Genomic DNA, 17527 nt, shown 5'->3' with positions numbered 1-17527 from the left:
CACACACACACACACACACACACACACACACACACACACACACACACTCAGGCCTCAACATCAAACTTCTTAATACTTGACTTTTTCTGATAGCCCCAACTGAGCTCGTGTACCTTCCTTCCAATTGAATAGGAGTGTCCAACAAAAATCCATATATTTTTAAGGTAGAACAATCAAATCCTGAGCAAGTCAACTGAACTTTGCTCTGGCTGGTACTCCGATTTCTGCTTATGAAAGGTTAATTCATTTGCAAGTATGTATTAAGGGTCATGTACGGCAACTCACAATTAAAGGCATGCTAGGGGAGTGCCTCTCCCCAAATATTTGTTTTAAATTAAATGAACCAAGTTTATTTATCTGAAGTTTCTTATGTTTTATACTAGAAAACATGGAAATATTTTTGCCGCACATGCAAAGCAATAGCAGATATTTGTGCAGCTTTGGGTTCATAAATCTGATTGTTAATGGTTTGATACCAAATGAAGATGCTAGAGGCAAATAAAAAAGCTTTGGATTGAGAACATGAGAGTAAACATGAGCAAAACCCTTATAATCTGTTGAATGATGGTTGGCGGTAATAATGGTTAATATAGCTATTTTATTTTTAATCTAATGTTACCCATGGCAAAAAATGAAAAAACCTAATGAGGGTAGAATAAAATGAAAATTAGCTGTTTCTCTCTTTACCCACTTTCCAAACCCTACTGCCTAGAAAAAGCCATTTTTAATTGTTTCATTTTCAGATCTTTGGCAACTATCACGATATTGCTAAATAATACCTTTATGTTTTTACTTTTTGATTCATCCACTGCAGACTATATCTTCGGCTCCTTTCTTTAAAGGAAGCATTTGGTACCCTTATATGACTTCCCTCCTGCCCTCCCAGCCTCCTGGGGGTTTTATTATTATTACTATACTTTCCTGATCAGTTTTTCTACTGGTTTTCTTTATAACCGCAGATATTAAATTTAAACCTCTGTTTCTTGAACCCTCACTATAGGTGGTATCAACCGGTTTGCTACTCTGTGAGATAAGAAAACCAGCTCCTCTATACTTTCCTCAACCTTTCCTTCTGGCTTTAATCATACATTATTTTTATTTTGTCAAGGTTTTAGGCTTGCCAGGTAAAATTCAGGAGGGCCAGTTAAATGTGAATTTTGGGTACATAATGAAAAACTTTTAGTATAACTACATCCCAAATATTGCATGGGACATAGTCATACTAAGGAAATATGTGTTGCTTGTCTGAAATTCTACTTTAACTGAACACCCTAAATTTTTATTTGCTAAATCTGGAAACTCTACATTTCCATTCTCATCTGAAATTGAACACACTGATTTCCTAATTTATCTTCAGATTGGTTTAAAAAAACTCAACACCATCATATTTCATGATGTTGCTTTCCACTCCATGATAAGGAGTTCAGCTCAGGGCATAGAATCCCAAGACTGCTAAGGCGGAATATAGCTTGCATATGATTTAGTTGATTTACTTCATTTTAGTGAAGAAAAATCTCAGACCCAAAGGGATAATGAGCTTACGCAAACCCAAAACAAAAATTGGAGGTAGATATTTTATTCTTCTTTTTCTCTTTCCCACCATTTTCTCCCTTACCCCAAATCTGATTTCTCTGTCCACATTGGGATCTAAAGGCTCTGAATCAGGGTCTTTACTATGCAGAAAGGGAGATGATATTAACAACTTGCATGCATTTCTCGTCCTACAGTGATGGATCTGCTGTCCTCAGTAGTGTACTCACTAATGCAGAAGGCTTTAGAGCTGGACAGACTGGAGTTCAAATCACAATTTCACACTTACTAACGCTGTCACCTTGAGCAAATCCCTAAACTCTCTAAACCTCAGGGCCAATAAAACCTGCTTTGTAGTTTTTATAAAGATGGACGGAAACGGTATATGTGGTGCCCTGAGCATCGTGCACGATGAACCATAAGAGCAGCTCCACAATTTGGAGTGGCGGTTCTTAAGGAGAGGATGAGTCAAATCACTAACCCCTGCCTTACACCTGCCTGGGCATGAGACTGACATTAGCACCGCGGAAAGCTCACCAACAACATTTTCAGAGCCCCTTTGACTAGACACTCACCCTCACTCTGTACTTCCTTGTTTCTCATGTCTTTATGCATTTATTCCATCAAGTATGTGCACTTCAAATTCTATGAGGTGCTGGAGTATTTAACACATCTTACTTCTGTCTCTTAAATTTTTGTTTAAGACACTCATTCATTCTCGGCCTATTCCCTGTTTCTTTCTCTGAATATGTGCTGGGGCATCTGGTGGGACACATGGGTAACCAGCTTGGGCTGGGGTACAGACTGTTCTATTGGATGAAACCTGAGGAAGAACTCACAGTCTCTCTCAGGTGGTTGCAGCAGCCGCCTGACTTGTCCCTTTGCCTCCTGTCTCTGAGCTCCCGGGCCAGCCTCCCACAGTCCCCTACCACTCCCAGGGAGATGCGTCAACAGTGCGGATGCTACCAAACCTCCTCTCTGCATAAATCAGCCACAACTCAGCAAGTCCCACTACGGAGGGTCCAGATTCCCTGGCCCAGCATTCAAATGGTCCAAAGGGCCCTCAAACCTCACCTCCACCCCACCCCCCGACTTCACTCCTCACTCCCTCACACCGTGCTTTGCTCCAGCCACATTATCACCCTTCTCCGAGGGTGTCAGCTTCACACTTGCTCTGCCCAGAAAGCCCTCACTTCTCTTCCCCACAAGAGGACCCTCTCTAAATACTTTATACCCTATTTAAATAACACATCTTCTGGGGCAGGGTTAGTAAGTCCCTTTTCTACAGCTTTCTGCTAATACATTCAGATACTCAGCGGTGCCTCTGAGATATCATTCATCAGGTATACATCGTGGCTGTTAAAAGTCACTCAGGGCCAAAAAATGGGCTTCTGGGCCTTCTTCCGGATCAGAGTATCGTCAGCTTACTTCAGTTGTGGATGCTCAGTCCTCTTCCATCCCCTGTACACAGATTACAGCATATTCCACCCAAATCCAGTCTTCAGCCTCTGCTGCTTCTCTACCATCACCACCCAGAGTGAACCAGGCGCCGTACTCTACAGATCCACTACTAATTCTGAATTCCATCCTGCCAGGTACAACACATACCTCTTCTGTTTCACTTACCACTTTAAAAATTTATCTTCTTTACGCCCTTGCTTTGCCTACTAGACTGAGAAGTCCTCAAGATCAAGGATTGAACAGAAATGTATTTTTTTAATCCAGTAAATGCCTAGCAGACTGCTAGGTTCACAACAGAAATTCAAATGCATAGTTGAGTGAATGAATGTATGAGTGAATGCATATGTAAAGGTTATGGAAGGTCTGACCAAATATCCAATACATCATAGTGACACGCCACGCGAGCCTAAGTCAGCAGTTACACGTCCCCAAGCAAAAGAAACAAGAACGTTGTTTCATGTCATAATAAGTAGAGCATGTCAGAACTATAAAGTAATCTGTCTTTTCTACTAAAAAAAAAATCTTTAATAAAGAATTTTCAGAGCTGTCTGTCAGAAAGGTGACCCTCCTGATAGGTAACGAGAGAGCAGTGGCACAGTTGTCAAGGCGTCAGCCCCGGGGTACTGGGTACCAGAAGGACTGGAGGCCCTTGCAAAGCCTCGGTAACCAGCACAGGGTGATGCCTGACAGGCGGTGTCACTCAGTGAACAAAGCAACTGTGGATGGTGGGGCCTGGTGAAGCCCGAGGCTCCTGCACAGGCTTATGCGGGGGGACCCGACAAAACACACGAAGACTGGGTTGGCCTTGAGAGTCTCTTGGCTTACCTATGGGGGTTAAGGACCGTATGTTGCCCAGTCATCAAGAGCAATCGGAGACGCTGATAGAGCTCTGGTTTTTGAGTGCCTGCTGTGTACGTCATTTCATGTCCTCCTTGCAATGATTGCTCCCCAAAGATCAGTATGATTTGTCCCATTTCACAGCTGAATGGATTACCCAAACTATTCAAAGCTGAGCTTCCATGTTATCTGAACATGCTACATGCATGTGATGGTGCACAAGAGTTGAATGTCCTAACCTTGGACTGCTGTTCACCAGCTGAGTAATCCAAGGTCTCTGAGCCTCAGTTTGTCCACCTGTAAAATAAGATGGCATTAATAATACTTATAAACAGGTCCTTTAGAAAATCAAATGAAATTATATATATATATATATATGTATGTATGGAATTTCTTCATAAATGAGTAGATGTTGTCATTGGTATCAGGCTTATAACTCAGCATCCACATTTTGGAACCTGTAGAGTTGAAAGAGATCAGACGTGTACAGGAACATGCCTGACACGTAGTGGCTGCTGTTTACCTCGCCAGAGCTTCTCAGCCTTGGCGTTGTTGACATCTTGAGACAGATAATTCTTTATTACGGGAGGCTGTCCTGTGGATTGTAGCATGGCTAGCAGCATTCCTGACATCCACCCTCTAGATGCCAGTGGTATCTGCTGCCCCCAGTCCTCCAGTCGGGACAATGTCTCAGACATGGCCAGATGTCGGCTGGGCAGCAAAATCACCCTCTGTTGAGAACTACCAGTGGAAGTATTCATTATGTGTCAGATTGCGCTAATAATTTTATATGCGTATCCATTTAAACATCATAACACTCCTAAGAGTTAATATAAAGTAAGCAGTACTATTCTCATTTGATAAGTGAAATGAAATTCCAGGTGTTGTAATGAATGTACCCAAGTTCATGCAGAAGATGAGGAGAACAGATCTGGGCCAGAGCTCTGGGACTCTCAAGTCTATGACCTTCACTGTGCTCTACTGAAAAGGACGGAAGCCCAGCTTGGGTGGCTTTGGGTGAGCTGACAGACAAAAGAGATGCCAAGTGTTAAAACCGGCCAGCCCCTTCCGGCGCAAATAAATTCCACTACTGGCTGATAATAGGGCTTATTCTTATTCTGACTCATTCCTCCCATGATCAGGCTTCAGCTCATGATGATGACGATATTTATAGCGCTGACCTTTAGGCATGTCCTGGTCTCCTGGACCCCAGACACTGTGGAAAGAGTTTCAGAACCAGCAGATGGGATTCAAGCCCTCCTGTGTTGACAAAACCCAAGTTTTTACCCACCACAGATGGCTCTTGACTATGTCACATGTGACTTTTTAGCAACCAGGACTTTTCCCCTTCATGTGCTGCTGTCATTCGGTTGGTGGAATGAACACTGTGAACATGGAGATGCTGACCCCCAGACAACAGCAGTGTCCCTTCCCTCATCTGTGACACGAATAGCAGTAAGGCCAGTTATAATAGCTAAGTGACAGCTACAGGAAGTAAAACCGGTCTTGTTACCTTAGTACAACTGAGTCAAGGACGGCAAATGTTGACTGTCCAAAAAGTAAACTCTGGCCTCAGTTGGACCCATTTTAGGCTGAAACTTTCCAGCTTGTGTTCATTTGTGCAAGAGAAGAGCCGAATTAACAATTATGTATGAAATGAACGGACTATATGTCAACTGTTATGTCTAAAAAGTAAGATGAGTTAGTGAATGTTTAATGACTTTCAGCTTTTAAGGGAATGTCCTTATTCTACAAGTTTTTGGATTGACGTTCTCCTGCTGCAGGTTTCATACACATTTTCAAGGACACACAAATGAAAGTAGGGTATGCCATTCTCTCAAGCAGCCTTCCATCACATCTGGTTGAAAAGTCAGAGATGCTCCCTTGGCTTCCTCGGTCAGTCATTCTCCCTCTCTCTCTTTACCCCTCTCCCCCTCTCTCCTCCCATCTGACCTAAAGAGTGGTCAGCCAGCAGAAGACTTGGGAAAGGCTCTCGTGTTGACATCCAGTGTGCATGTGTGATGAAATGACATCAGTCTGGTAACAGAGTCAGACTCTGCCTGCAGCTATGCAGAGATATTACATCTGGCAATAGGAGGAAAACTCAGTGATGATGGCATCGAGAATGGACAAAAATAGTCTGTGTCCCATAGAGAGGAAGGGAGGGAATGGCGAGCGAGCCAAAGAGGTTGTGCCTCGGGCTCCGCATGAGAGAAACACACACTTCACAAACCCAGACGTGGACAGTGTGACTCCATGCTTTGGGAGGCCCTCTTGTTTTGGAAGAAAAGAACATTCAAGCATGTGACCTCCTGGTGCCAGGGCCTCTTTCCGTCAATGCCTCTCTGTTAGTCAGCCATGGCCTACTTCTCTTTGTTGGTCAGACTGAATTTTAATTGGCTGCCCCTCCACCCCTCCTATGCCACCACTTTTGGGAAGCTGACAAAGAGGTTAAATTAATTCACCAAGGAAGTGACTGGTTTTACTGGAAAGCAGAGCCCCTGACCTGTTGAAATGCCTTCTGGATGGACCCTTCCTTCTCTTTCCCAAACTCTCTCCTCCTGGCCCACGCTTGTCCTCTTACTTTGGAGATGCCATTTCAGCCCAGCAGTCTCCATCTGTAAACAGGGGGAGGTGGGAACAAATATTGATTCAAGGGATTAGACCCACAAAAAAAGAAAAGAGTCCCCTTGCTGCCAGCCAAACAGGGCATCATCTAAATACATCTGCCAGCAGAATAAGGTGAAGCTTGTACCCAGTCAAGAGAGATAATGGTCCGGGTCTTTGTCATGCCAGAGAGGAGGCGGCTTTGCGTCCCTGGGTCACCCTCTCTTAAGTGTGCTTGAATAAGCAATGGCAAGAGGTTGCTGAGTGGTGGGCAGAGTGCTGACTGTTCTGCCAGCTGATGCTAATGAACTCACTTCCAACAGAACGCAGCAGGAATACACCGTGGAAAACATCCCTTCAAGTCCGTGAAATTGACTAAGCATTGCGTGGTGCCAGACCCTGTGCTGGGCGCTAACCGCCTAATAGCAATGGCACCTTCCTCCTGCCCCAGAAGAGCCCACATTCTATTCTAAGAACCAGGGCTAGGATGCAAGGGAAGGAGGAAGAAAACAGAGCGTGTGCACTTATTCATTCAACAAACACGAAATGAGTACCTCCCTGGGCCAGGCGCTAAGGTGTACCCCAGGGATAGAGAAATGAACAATACAGGAACATGTAGAGTTTATTCTTTGCCTGGTACTCGTCTGAGCCTTCCACTGGTCCCTATAACATGCCTATGAAACCATTATTATTATTAGCCCCATTTTACATATGAGGAAAGTGAGGGAACAGAATTAAGTAACTCAGCCGCACTCATAAGTGGCAGAGTTGGAATTTGAACTTGGACAACCTGGGCCCAAAGCTTAAAGAAGGGAGTAGGGTGGAGGGGTGGGATATTAGATCGAGGCCATTCTCAAGAGAGAATATTTGAGCTGAGAACCTGAATAACCAGAACGAGGCAGCTGCTGACCATGAACCAGATCTGTGCTGGGAACTTTAAATGTTCTCCGCCTTTATTCCCACAACAGCCCTAACAGACAGGTCATAGCACCCTCGCTTCCAACGAGGAAATGGAGGCTCACAGTTGGGTAAATCACACCAGGATGCATGACTTTGACGTGGCAGGGTTGGGATCTGGGGCCAGATATTTCCAACTCTAAAGTCTATGCTTTATCTGCCAGCCACGCTGTGCCACCAGATGGAAAATATTGCTATAATTATATCTAAAAAATTGGAAAGCTCATGGGCATGGGTATGTCTCACCTGGGATGGACTTCATGGGGGAAAAGTTACTGTAACAGAGACCTACAGGATGAGTTGGCCAGTTTTATGAAAAGAGGCGGGGCTGGGGTGTAGGAATTCTGGGAAGCAGCACAGCAGAGGCACAGAGCAACTAAACGCCAGGGAGTATTTAGGAAACAGTACTCAGGTGTGATTAGAACTATGTGCAAGAGCTGGAATGTTAAGAGAAGAAACTGGAAGGCAAGTTTGGGGCAAGTTTTGAAGAGTGTGGGTTGCTATATGAAATTGAGTGACATGCAGAATAAGCTATATTAAAATCATAAAATCTCACTATAACATGAGGCCATGGAATGCATTTCAACCGGCATTTATTAAGCACCTCCTACATATAAGGTTCTAAATACGGAGCTCTGGTTAAAACAAATGGCTTTTGCTATCAGTTCTTGTCGCAAAATCTCTGTAATGTGTTATCCATCTGCTTTCTGGCCCCGGAAAGTATGCTGCACCAGGCCTGACTCAGGCATTGTTTTCCAGTTGAGGATCCTGCCTTGGGGTCACCAGCTTGAGCATCAGTTTTCATTTCAGAGCCTGTGGATCTAGGAGGAGAGAAGATTGGAATGAAAATCTGTATTGACCTCGGAGCAGCCTTCGGAAGGTGCTTTTCTGAAAAAAAATTTGATATCAGCTCATTTTATTCTGCTTTGCCTTTTTTCTCAGGAAAAGAACAAAAGGAAACAAGCGCAGCGAACACTTCCTGTAAACAGCAGGCTCTCTGGTTAGCTAGTTTCTGACCAAGCCCAATCGCAGGTGTCTGTCTGTAGGCAGCAGCCGAGCACCCCAAGAGGCTTGCCCTTAGTCTCAGCCTCAGTTTCCTCATCTGCAACAAAGGGATGATAACAGAGGCCACATCACAAAACTAAATAATGTATAGAACATCCTGGCATGTAAAGTATATGAGCAAGCCCTCAGCATGTGTTGGAGTGGATTATAATTATCAGTAATAATAATTCTACCAAGTATTACTTTTAAAGTGAGAAGTTGGAAAGAAAATCTGTTGATTGGGGAATAAAGAGTCCCCTTATCGAGGCAAGTGAACCACATTTCAAGCCCCTATCTAAGCCCCTACACACAATGATTGCAGTTATTTCTCAAACAGCACAGAGAGGGAAGGATTATTAACCCGTCTCAAAGATGAAAAACCCGAGATTGGGAAATTAAAGAACACCTGGGGATAGGCATTGTTTGACACTTGATTAGTACACGACATATTCACCTCTCATCTAACAAAATATGTTTGAGTGATTATAATCTTTCCTGCTCTGTGCTAGGCTCTGCTTGGTGTACAATCAACAAAGCTGACACGGAGGTTCCTCTAGTGGAACTCAAAGCCTAGTGACTTGCTTACAAAGAGGTAGTAACAGGCGGGGCTCATTTAGAATGGGAAGGTAACTTAGGGGGAAAGGGATCCAGGCGAATGAAATAGGCAGAGTGATAACAGCACTCTGAGAAAACAGGGAGTGGCCAGACCGTGTTAGCCTCACTAAGAAATGTGTACTCTGATTTAGAAAAATTACTTGTGGAACTTCTTCACTACCTTTTTGGTTGCTGTTGAATGAGAGGATCTAGTTTGGGGACTAAGTGGATGAAAGAGGCCATCTCAATCAGGACTATATTCATTTCTCATTTGCATAAAATCAGATTTATAGCACTTAAGCAAATCATATAACCAGATTTTAAAATCACATAAGCAGAAATTTGTAGATAGGTCGGTGCAAGAATGGTCAAGGCCAGACTTTTCATAAATTTCTTAGCCTTTTCCTCATGCCCACCATATGGCTGCTATAGCCCAAGCATCACATCTGCATTCAAGTCAGGAGAACTGGGGAGAATCATATAGATAGGTTCAACAATAATGGTGATATTTGAATTTGTAAGTAGGATTGTAGCTTAATGATTATTCATTTTATTATCATGCTTTATAACTTATACATACTTTATTTACAGTCCTTTATTATGTGTCTAATAGTATGTAATAAAAATTTTTAAGAGAAAGCAAGTTATCAAACAGCATGAATAAATAATATGAAACTATTTTAAATTTCTAAGTATGGAGATAGGGATATATGCAAGCATATAAAATACTGCATGTAAATTAATGGTAGTTTATGTATTCTTCTTTTGAGGCTTTCTATATTTTTGAAATTCTACAATAGATATGTATTATTTTGGTAGCAGAAAATATAGAAAAGAATTATTATCGAAAAATTTTAAAGCATGATTGTTTAGTTCATTGGTTATAAGAGGAGACAATTCCCATTCAGTTGTCACAGAATTTCTTGAATTGGGCATTGACAAATATCCCTGAAAGTTAACAAATTTCTTTTAATCTGTTTAGTGGCTCCCCAGACATGTTATTCCATAGCTTTAATTCTCCCCTCCAATCTCTTTCATCCATTAGAGGAAGGAAGTTTCTAAAATAGTTTTGAGTGATGATAATAGATTAGGATGGGTGAAAGTGAGAGCAAATAATGTTTTGTCTGGTTAAAAAAAAAAAAAGATCTTATTGCCTCTACACACTTTAAACACTTTCAGGCTCTTCTCATAGTATGGAGCCTGTGTTTATCTCATGGATGCTGTCTGTGGAGAAGGAAATAAATTAGAAAACTAGAAAACATGTTCATTGACTTTTTCCAGATATTTCCTACATCGTTGTTCATAACTGTGGTTAACAAAGCCCTTCCTATCTGCAGGTGAGAAAAACTGCCTGTTCTTGCTTCTTGCATCAGATCCACAGCCTTCAGAGGCAAAACCAAGGCTTGAGGCTCAGTGATTTCCGATTTTCGCAAGAACAAGAGCTTCTTTCTAGAGTCAGAGTATGACACACCAAATAATTTTATTATCTTTTGATTGGAAAAGAGTCAAAATATACATACCAATTTCAAGAGTGATTCGAGGGTCTTGTATTTTATCAATTATAAGCACAGCTCCATATATGTGAAGACATAATTCAGATACGCACCAGAGATACCAGTTTTTTAGGCATCCAACAGTGTTTGTTACCCCTGTGGATTCCAGATCCCTTGCAATGGCGCCCTGAGATGTGGAACCATGCATACAAGTTGGCATTCACTCTTCTAGTCCAAACCATTCATTCTGAGGACGTGAGGCTTAGAGAAAGGAAGTGACTTGTAAAATGTAGTCCCACTAGTCAGTGGTGGGGCTGGGATGGAAACTCAGTTTTTTTTTTTTTATTTCCAATCATGCATCCCCAAGGTATCACAAGACCTGCATAAACATTTCAGGGGCTTCCCTTTCTGTTTCTGCAGGCATATTGAATGACTTCCTATGTGATTTATAAAAATAATACTGCATGATTCCTCTTACGTGAGATATCTACTCTTACATGAGATATCTAAAATAGTCAAACTCATAGACACAGAGAATAGAATGGTGGTTGCCAGGGGCTGGAGGAAGGGGAAATGGAGAGTCACTGTTCAACAGGTAAAACGTTTCACTTAACCTAGATGAGCAAATTCTAGAGATCTGTTGTATAATATAGTGCCCACAGTTAACAGCACTCTATTCACACTTAAAAATTTGTTAAGTATAAGAGGATAAATCTCATGTTAAGTGTTCTTACCACAGAAAACAATAATTAAAAAAGAGACATAGGCATAAGGAAAGTTGGGTTGGTATTGGTTATGTCCTTGATTGTGCTAATGGTATCATGAGTGTTTGCATATGTCCAAGCTCATCAAATTATACATCTTCAATATGTGCATTTTTTGGTAGATCAGTTATACCCCTAGCAAACTGTTAAAAAAAAAAAAAAAAAAAGATGGCCTTTGCAGCTAAGCATTAACTGTCTCCCGTTGACTATGGGAAACAAAATGGTGGTTATGAAAAAAAGTGCCATCTCTACTCCTTCCTTCAACAAACATTTATCACACACTGGAGTTGGAACTGCCTTGGTGACTGAAACTGTCTTGAGGAGCTAGCAGTCTAGAAAGGGAAAGAGAAATATGCAAATAATGACAATATAAAGTGATATGGGACAATTGAGATCTGATACAAATTCAATGGGACCCCAGTAGAAGGGATGAAGAACTCTTCCCTGAAACAAAGGCCACCAGATGAAGTGATAGCTGAAAATGGCCAAGTTCCTCTGAGGCTCCTTTTCTTCAGAGAAAACTTTCCTTAATTTCTTCCTTACGAACTTGGTTTCCAGAGTCTCCTCTAAAGGTGGTCCAGTTTGTCTACACCTCTAACAGGAAGTAGATCTCTTATGTTCTGGCCTGAGTCTAGGAAAGAGGAACGGTCATCTCTCTGATTCTAGATACACCCTTTTATCAGTGAGGAATTAATAAATACAATTTAAAAGATGAATCAAAGTTCACAGGAAAAAGGTCAGTGCAAGCAGAAGGAATATTTTTCTTTGCTGCTGGCATTCCTGAGCCTCTTCTGGCCCCAGCCCTACCTCCAAGGTGAATTTCCAGTCATACCCTAGTCCGTGATGAGTCAGGGTTCTGGTAGGAAGCAGAGGGCATAGTCAAAATGGAATGATGGAGGGGAGTTGAATAAGGGGGTAATTTTGAAGGTACAGGCAGAGTGAGAGATCTAGCAAGGCTGGGGAACTATCCCAGGGTGAGTCTGAAGGGGCAGTATGAGCAGTGGTTCTCAAAGCTGGAAACCTGTGGGGTCCCTGAGACTCTGTTAGAAGTCCACAAGGTCAAAACCATTTTTCCAGTAATACTAAGATATTTTTTTGCCTCCTTTGCTCTTATCCTGTCATGAGCGCTCAATGTAGTTTTCCAGAGGCTACATGACTTGTGATGGTGTCCTCATTCTGATGGCTTACTGGAATGTATGCTTGTGGATTCCTGTGTTTGAGAATTTCTCAGTTTTAATTTTTAACGTGGTAAACACTGAGAGAGAAACAAAAGCTCTTTGGGGGATCCTCAGCAATTTTTACGAGTCTAAAGGGGTCCTGAATCAAAACATTTGGGAACTGTTGGGTGACTGCAATTTGGAGAGAGTCACTGTGAAGATGGCCACCTGGCAGGACCTGGAAAACCACCACTGCAACCTGGCAGCAACCCAAGGTCATCCTCTCCCTCCCTCCAATCTGCCACCAGGTCCTCCCATTGGCCAAACACCATTCAAAGCCAGAGTGCAAGGGGGGCTGTTCTCTGAGGCACAGATCAGGGTAGAAAAGAGTGAATATGAAGGAGCCAATGGAAAACATGCACACATTTGGATTTTGGAAGGAAATTTAAAAGACAAAACAGAGGGGAAGCAGGGATCCTTCAAAATGGGATCCAGAGAGAAAACATCCAAACAGCTCCTGATCTCTTTTTTTTTAATTAGAGTATAATTGCTTTACAATATTGTGTTAATTTATACCGTACAGCAAAGTGAATCACCTATACATATATCCCCTCTTTTTTGGATTTGCTTCCCATTTAGGTCACCACAGAGCACTGAGTAGAGTTCCCTGTGCTATACAGTAGGTTCTCATTAGTTATCTATTTTATACATAGTATCAATAGTGTATATATTGTCAATCCCAATCTCCCAATTCATCCCACTACCCCCTTCGCCCTTGGTATCCATATGCTTGTTCTCTACATCTGTGTCTCTATTTCTGCTTTGTAAATAAGATCGTCTATACCAATTTTTTCAGATTCCACGTGTATGTTTTAATATATGACATTTGTTTTTCTCTTTCTGACTTACTTCACTCTGTATGACAGTATGACCCAGCAATCCCACTACTGGGCATATACCCAGAGAAAACCATAATTCAAAAAGACACATGCACCCCAATGTTCATTGCAGCACTATTTACAATAGCCAGGTCATGGAAGCAACCTAAATGTCCATCAACAGAGGAATGGATAAAGAAGATGTGGTACATATATACGATGGAATATTACTCAGCCATTAAAAGGAATGAAATTGGGTCATTTGTAGAGACATGGATGGACCTAGAGACCATCCTGAGCACTTTTTTCCATCCACTTAGCTGGCTAATGAGGAATGATCTGAGTTTAAATCCTAACTATGATTTTCTAAATATGAGCAAGTTAATGGATCTCTCTGGGTTCAGTTTCCTCATCTCTGATATGGGATAACAATACCTAGCTTACAGTGCAGATGGTAAGATTGACTGAGTTAATAGATACACAGTACCTACTAGTTTAGATCCTTCACTAGCATCTATTTCCTTTGCCCCTTCTGTGCAAACTCCTGGGAAGAGGATCCAGTAACTACTACCTTGGACCTCATGAGGGGTTCAGTTTTAAACCACAAACTGGGACTCTGATCACTTTCCTCTCTTGCTGAGGGTTTACTGGCAGGTTCACTATTCAGAGCAGTTCGACATTTGGATGGAAAGAAAAAGAATACTCATAATAAAATGTATAAATGCTAATTATGTCTTATGGGAATTAGTCCTTTAAAACAACCAACTGTTAGAATCCTAAGATTTCATTGAGACCAAAAAAAAAAAAAAGAAAAGAAAAGAATTTCTGCAGGATTGCTGATCTGTATGCCTTCCTCCACGTTTCTATCACCTCCCTCCGAAGTTCGTGACAGTCTGCGCTGGTTGCGGGGAAGAGATATTTGTTTAAGCCAGAGAAGACTGAAGCTGTAGTTGCTCTGCCCTGGTTTTTCTGCCCCTTTTTCTGGATGTTTCTATTTGTAGAGTCCCTCCACAAAGCTCCAGTCACTACAGCCCTTTGATTCTTCCATGGGATGTTCAGCATTAACACATGTTTGAAACCTGCTGGGAGCATAAGCCCTGCTTAATAGAAGTAAAGGTGTGATAAAGGAGATAATCTGATAACTGTCAGTCACATTTTGCAGAGTTATTACCTGGTTGCAAATCTGTAAGTATTAGGGGCTTCACTTTTTTTTCTTTTAAGGAATATTCATTGCCTGTGGCCCCAAGTGAAAGAACTTTATTTTCCCATTCTAATTAGTGTTCATGTCTGTGGTTTCACCCCTTCACTCTATCTCTTCCCCAGCCCGTCAACATTGCTCTCTCTCTCCACCACACACCTGCGTCCTCTCCAAACACACACACTACTATGTGGACATAACATAAATTTAAAATTGGAAACGCTTTAGTAAAGAAGCAAATTCCGCCCCACCCCATGAAAAACAAGCTCTAGGCCAAACTGCAAATTTATGTTGATAACATGCAGTTACTCATTTAAAGATCAGATGGAAACCGGGCAGCCAATTTATCATTCACATTGATGGATGGGATAAGAAACGGCTGGACCATTGTCGAAATGCAAATGACTTTTAACAGAGCACTCGGGGAGAATGAGATTGATTATGAAGCTGGTTTTTCCTCCCATTACTCAAATGGGTAAATAGATGATAGATAAGGAGGGATGGGGCTGGAGAGTGTCTGGGTGGAGATTTCCACAGGAGCTGCTGTCTTCTTGTCACAGAAGGCAGTTAGCAAATGAGTCTTCTTTTATTCTGAGAACGCAGGTTGAACAGAAACTTCAGCTCTCCTACTGTATTTTGGGTTTTTTGTTGTTGATGATGAAAATGACAAATCAAGGGGAGAGGGTGACTGCAGAGGGGAAGGGGAGATATACATTCCTCGATCCATGATGAACTTGGATTCATCAGAGCTAGGACTGTTATCTCGACTCAGAGATCCCTTCTCCTACCCCCAACATAGGCCCCCACTGCCACACACACACACACACACACAATGCAACCCCAAAGTTAGTGGTCAGAATTTGCACGCCCTGACATTTGCTCTCCCATGAACTTTCTGTAGGTCTCTATGAAAACTCAAATCACATTCTCCCCAAGACTCTGCTCCAGTGAACCATGCACTACGATGTAGTAAAAAGACAAGGGCTTGAGGGTTACTGATGTCATCAACTCTGACAGGGAAGGCAGGAAGAAGAGCCCGATGTAGGAGGCAGACCATGAGTTGAGCGTTAAAGCCACATGGGCACGTCCACCGCAGTAAAAGTCAAGGGTTTGGGGTGCGGGGCACCCTCGATCTCAGGGCACTAACTACAGTTGTGGTTAATTACCTGCTCAGGGTCTGTCTTCTCTGACAAATATGAACCTGTTTATTCACCCTCATATCCTCAATTCCTGGCTCAGTAAATTGTGAGGAGGGAAGAGAGGGAGTGGGGGATAGGGAGGAAAGGAAGAGAAATTGATGACCACGCAGGCATTCGTGATCATCAGCTTCTAGGCTATGGGCGTAAACTGTAAATCACCTTCTCAGATTATTTTACAAATCCTTACCACAAAAGAAGCAAAAGGAAGGAAACTTAACACGTGTTAAGTATCCACCGTGTGTCGGGAAGAACGAGATCCTAGGATTTCTGCCTTCCTCTCCGATTTCCACCAGGTATTGTCCAGTTGCTAAAGATGCCTCACCTTGCTGCAATATGTTGGCCACTCCATCTTCACTCCTTAGCAGATATAGGTGACTAAACGGAGTGTTCTCACTTGTTTCCCCCTGTTGCTTTACATCCCCCCTCTCATCTTCTGCTCTGAAGCTGGTGTGTCTTCTGTTTGTTTCTAAATAGATTACAGCACACACCTTCCTTCCTCTTCCCTATAAACAAACTCTCTCCCATTGTCCTGTCCTAACTACACTGAGAAGACTCTTACGTTGTTCTGATGAGTCTCCACACGTTCACTGGTCGATCAGACTTAAAAATATGACTAACTGACGACAGATAGGAGCCAGGCTGAGCTATCTCTGCCTGTGAGTCTAATATGGTCAGAAAATTGTAAGTGGTGCAGTGTAGCTTGACTTTGGAATTGTGCTTAAAATACTGGCAGGGAAGAGCATTTGCGGGGGCTTCCCAGGTAGCAGCCCCTCTGCTAGACACTTCTTGCAGCTCACACCTGCTGTGACCACACTGTGCAGTTTCCTCAAGACAGCACCAGTTTACCCCTGTTGTCCCAGCATAATTCTCAGCAGGACTCTCCCCACACGGTGTCCCCGTTTGAACAATACATTTTACATGCACCCTAGTCACACGTCATATATAGTCTCTCATTATCAACCTCTGAGTTGGTATCTCCAATAATCCCATTTGTAGACAACTGAGGCTCAGTGAGGTCACATCACTGGTCTGAAGTCTGACAACTTGTGTGTTAGAATCCAAATCCCAAGTTAGGAATGACTGATTCTAAAGCAGGCTTTCCAACACACCGTGAGTAAATTCAGTATGAATTCAGAATACGGTGGCCGAAGTTCTTGGTTTCCAAGCGAAGCGCTTCTGGTGATCATAGCCCAATAATTCCCACTCTGCAAATAAAATGAGCCTACGCAGGAATGTTTTCCTCTCTTATTGATGTACGCCTGGCAGGATTTTGGTCAGGATCCGCCCTTAATAGGATTGGCAAGGGTAGAAAATCTGGCTTTCCTGCCTGCCTGAACTTCTCTATTCATTCTCCCTCCGCTCCCCTAATCCCATACTGCTCCGTATCTCCTCTCCAGCAAAACCCAAGGAAACATGACTCTGTCAGCACAGAGATTTGAATGCAAATTCCAGAGCCAGCATATAGCTGTGTCAATGCAAGCAAGTCATATGACCTCTCTGTGCCTCAGTTTCCTCCTGTTTAAAATGAGTAACACTGTCTACTTCGTAGGGTGATAGTAAAGATGAGGACATAAGAAGCGGGAGAGTGGCATGGACATATATACACTACCAAACGTAAGGTAGATAGCTAGTGGGAAGCAGCCGCATAGCACAGGGAGATCAGTTCGGTGCTTTGTGACCGCCTGGAGGGGTGGGATAGGGAGGGTGGGAGGGAGGGAGACGCAAGAGGGAAGAGATGTGGGAACATATGTATATGTATAACTGATTCACTTTGTTATAGAGCAGAAACTAACACACCATCGTAAGGC

The sequence above is a fragment of the Aethalodelphis obliquidens genome, unplaced genomic scaffold (assembly GCF_003676395.1).
Source record: "Aethalodelphis obliquidens isolate GAN/ISIS:26980383/991018 unplaced genomic scaffold, ASM367639v1 scaffold50, whole genome shotgun sequence".
Lineage (NCBI taxonomy): Eukaryota > Metazoa > Chordata > Mammalia > Artiodactyla > Delphinidae > Aethalodelphis > Aethalodelphis obliquidens.
This window is presented reverse-complemented; position numbering follows the sequence as displayed.